A 4,349-nucleotide genomic window follows, 5' to 3' on the forward strand; every position below is an offset into this window, starting at 1 on the left:
GTGTCTCCCTCTCTCTCTGCTCCTCCCCTGCTCACACTCCGTCTCTTTCTCAAAAATAAATAAAGATTAAAAAAACATTTTCAAAGAAAATGTGCCTAGTACAGGCATACCTTGGATATATTGTAGGTTTGATGCCAGACCACTGCAAAAAGGCAAATATTGCAATAAAGCAAGCCAAATGAAGTTTTTGGTTTCCCAGTGCATAGAAAAGTTATATTTACACTATACTGTAGTCTACCAAGTATACAATAGCATTGTCTGGAAAACAATGTCCATACCTTAATTTAACAATACTTCATTTCTGGGGCAGCTGGGTGGCTCAGTTGGCTGAGCGTCCGACTTCAGCTCAGGTCATGGTCTCTCACAGCTCATGGGTTCGAGCCCTGCATCAGGCTCTATGCTGACAGCTCAGAGCCTGGAGCCTGCTTCAGATTCTGTCTCCTTCTGTGCCCCTCCCCTGCTCTTGCTCTGTCTCTCTCTCTCTTTCAAAAATAAATAAACATTAAAAATTTTTTTAAAAATACTTCATTGCTAAAAAACTGCTAACCATCATCTGAGTTTTCAGCAAGTAATAAATCTTTTTGCTGGTGAAGGGTCTTGCCTTGATGTTGATGGTTGCTGACTGATCAGGGTGGTGGTTTTTGAAGGATGCAGTGGCCACAGCAATTTCTTTGTTTTTTTTTTTTTTGTTTTTTTGTTTTTTGTTTTATTTTAATTTCAGAGTAGTTAACAGTGTTATATTAGTCTCAGGTGTACAACGTAGTGATTCAACAGTTCATATATCACCCAGTGCTCATCAATATAAGTGTACTCCCAATCCCCTTCACCTATTTCACCCATGCACCCACCCCCCACCAGTTAACAGTCTGTTTTATGGTTTGCCTCTTTTTTTCCCTCTGTTTTGTTTCTTAAATTCCACATATGAGTGTTATCATCCTATTTCCCTTTCTCTGACTGGCTTATTTTGCTTAGCATTATACTATCTAAATCTATCCATGTTGTTACAAATGGTAAGATTTCATTCTTTTTTATGGCTTAATAATATTCCTGTGTGTGTGTGTGAGTGTGCGTGCGTGTGTGTGTGTGTGTGTGTGTGTGTCTTTATCCATTCATTTACCAATGGATACTTAAGCAGTTTCCATAATTTGGCAATTGTAAATAATGCTGCAATAAAATACGGGTACATACAACCCTTCAAGTTAGTGTTTTTGCATTCTTTGGGTAAATACCCAATAGTGCAATTACTGGATTGTAGGGTAGTTCTATTTTTAATTTTTTGAGGAAACTCCATACTGTTTTCTACAGTGGTTGCACCAGTTTGCATTCCCACCAGTGCATGAAGTTTCCTTTTTATTCACATCCTTGCCAACACTTATTATTTCTTGAGTTTTTTATTTCAGCCATCCTGACAGTTGCAAACTGATAGCTCATTGTGATTTTGATTTGCAGTCCCCTGATGATAGTAATGTTGAGCATCTTTTCATATTGTGTTCTTTGCAGAAATATCTGTTCATGTCTTCTGCCCATTTTAATTGGATTATTTGTTGTTTTTTTGTTTGTTTATCTTGGTGTTGAGTTGTATAAGTTATTTATATGTTTTGGATGCTAACCCTTTATCAGATATGTCATTTGCAAATATCTTCCCCCCTTCAGTAGGTTGCCTTTTAGTTTTACTGTTTCCTTTGCTGTGCATAACCTTTTTATTTTGATGTAGTCCTAATAGTTTATTTTTGCTTTTATTTTCCTTGCCTCAAGAGACATATCTAGAAAGATGCTGCTATAGTCAATGTCAGAGACATTACTGCTTGTACTCTCTTCTAGTATTTTTATGTTTTTAGGTCTCACATGTAGATACTTAATCTACTTTGAGTTTATTTTTATGTGTGGCATAAGAAAGTGGTCCAGTTTCATTCTTTTGCATGTAGCTGTCCAGTTTCCCAAACACTATTTGTTGAAGAGAGCTGTGGAAATTTCTTAAAATACTGCATTGATTGACTCTTCCTTTCATGAACAATTTCTCTGGAACATATGATACTGCTTGAAAGCATGGTGCCCACATTAGAACTTCTTTCAAAACTGGAGTCAATCTTCTCAGACCCTGCTGTTGCTTTATCAACTAAATTTATGCAATGTTCTAAATCTTTTGTTGTCATTTCAACAGTCTTCATAGCACCTTCACCAGGAGTAGATTCCATCTCAAGGAACCATTTTCTTTGCTCATCCGTTAGAAGCAACTCCTCATCTGTTAAAAATTTTAATGATGGGGTGCCTGGGTGGCTCAGTTGGTTAAGTGTCTGACTCTTGATCTCAGCTCAGGACATGACCTCAGGTCATGAGAAAAAGCCCTGCATCAGGCTCTGCACTTGGTGTAGAGCCTACTTGAAAAAAAAAAAAGTTTTATCATGAGACTGCAGCAGTTCAGTCACATCTTCAGATTCCAAGATCCCATTTCTAATTCTAGCTCTCTTGCTATTTCTACCATACCTGCAGTTACTTCCTCCATTGAAGTCTTGAACCCCTCAAAGTCATCCAAAAGGGTTGGAATCAACTTCTTCCAGACTCCTGTTCATGTTGATAGTTTGACCTCTTCCCATGAGCCAAAAATGTTCCTGATGACATCTAGAATTGTGAAGCCTGTACAGAAGGTTTTCAATTTATTTTGCTCAAATTCAGCAGAGAATCTTTGGCATCTTTAGCCATACAAAATATATTTCTTTTTTTTCAACATTTTATTTACTTTTTGAGAGAGAGAGAGTGCAAGTGGGAGAAGGGCAGAGAGAGAGGGGGACAGAGGATCGATCCTAAGAGGACTCTGTGCTGAAAGGCTGAGAGCAGGGAGGCCAATGTGGCCCTTGAACTCATGAACCGCGAGATCATGACCCGGGCTAGTCATGACTGAGCCACCCAGGTGCCCCACCAAATGTATTTCTTAAATAATAAGACTTGAAAGTCAAATTACTCTTTGATCCATGGGCTGCAGAATGAACATTACATTAGCAGGCATAAAAACAACATTAATCTCACTATACATCTCCATCAGGGCTCTTGGGTAACCAGGTGCCTTGTCAATGAGAAGTAGTATTTTGAAAGGAATCTTTCTGTCTGAGCAATAGGTATCAACAAGGGGCTTAAACATTCAGTAAACCATGGCTTTGTTGTTCCACTTATAAAGCACAGGCAAAGTAGATTTAGACTAATTCTTAAGGGTCCTAGGATTTTCAGAATGGGACACAAGCATTGCCTTGAACTTAAAGTCACCACCTGGATTAGCCCCTAACAAGAGTCAGCCTGTCCTCTAAAGCTTTGAAGCCAGGCATTGACTTCTCCCTCCAGCTATAAAAGTCCTAGATGGCATCTTCCTCTGATATAAGGCTGGTTTTTTTCTATATTGAGAATGTGTTTAATGTAGCTACCTTCATCAATTATCTTGGCTAGATCTTCTAGATGACTTGCTGCAACTTCTCCATCAGGGCTTGCTGTCTCACTTTGCACTTTTATACTGTGGAAATGGCTTCTTTTCTGAAACCTCATGAACAAATGTCTGCCAGCTTCAAACTTGTCTTCTGCAGCTTCCTCACCTCTCTCAGCCTCAGAGAATTGAAGAGGGTTAGGACCTTGCTCTGGATCAGGCTTTGGGTTAAGGGAATGTTGTAGCTGGTTTGACCTCCTATCCAGACCACGAAACCTTCCTCCACATCAGCAACAAGGCTGTTTTATTTCTTATCATTTATGTATTCACTGGAGTAGCACTTTTAACTTCGAAGAACTTTTCCTTTGCATTCACAACTTAGCTGTTTGGCACAAGGAACCTAGCTTTTAGCTTATCTCAACTTTTGATGTGCCTTCTTAACTAAGCTTAGTCATTTCTAGTTTTTTTTTTTTTATTTAAAGTGAGAAACTTGCAACAACACTTCTTTTCACTCAGTACTTAGACGCCACTGTAGGGTAATTAAATGGCCTAATGTCATTGTATCTCAGGGAATAGTGAGGGAGAGATACTGGGGAATAGCAGGTCAGTAGAGCAATCAAAACACACACATTTATCGATTAAGTTCACTGTCTTACATTGACTCAGTTCATTGACTCAGTTCATGGTGCCCCAATACAATTACAATAGTAACATCAATGATAACTAATTACTGATCACCATAGCAAAGATAATACTAATGGAAAAGTTTGAAGTATTGCAAGAATTACCAAAATGTGACATAGAGACATGAAGTAAGCAAACACTGTTGGAAAAAATGGTACCAACAGGCTTGCTGGATTCAGGGTTGCCACAGACCTTCAATTTATAAAAAAATTTAGTATCTGCAGAGAACAATAAAATGAGGCTTGCTTGTAAATAG

General features: G+C 38.5%; 1 pseudogene; it reads right to left on the reverse strand.

Annotated features, from left to right (window-relative positions):
* Positions 1–463: 463 nt before the first annotated feature.
* On the reverse strand, positions 464–3,873 carry LOC123596437 (annotated as a pseudogene).
* Between the last annotated feature and the right edge of the window lie 476 nt (positions 3,874–4,349).

This window comes from Leopardus geoffroyi, chromosome B1 (assembly GCF_018350155.1).
Source record: "Leopardus geoffroyi isolate Oge1 chromosome B1, O.geoffroyi_Oge1_pat1.0, whole genome shotgun sequence".
NCBI lineage: Eukaryota > Metazoa > Chordata > Mammalia > Carnivora > Felidae > Leopardus > Leopardus geoffroyi.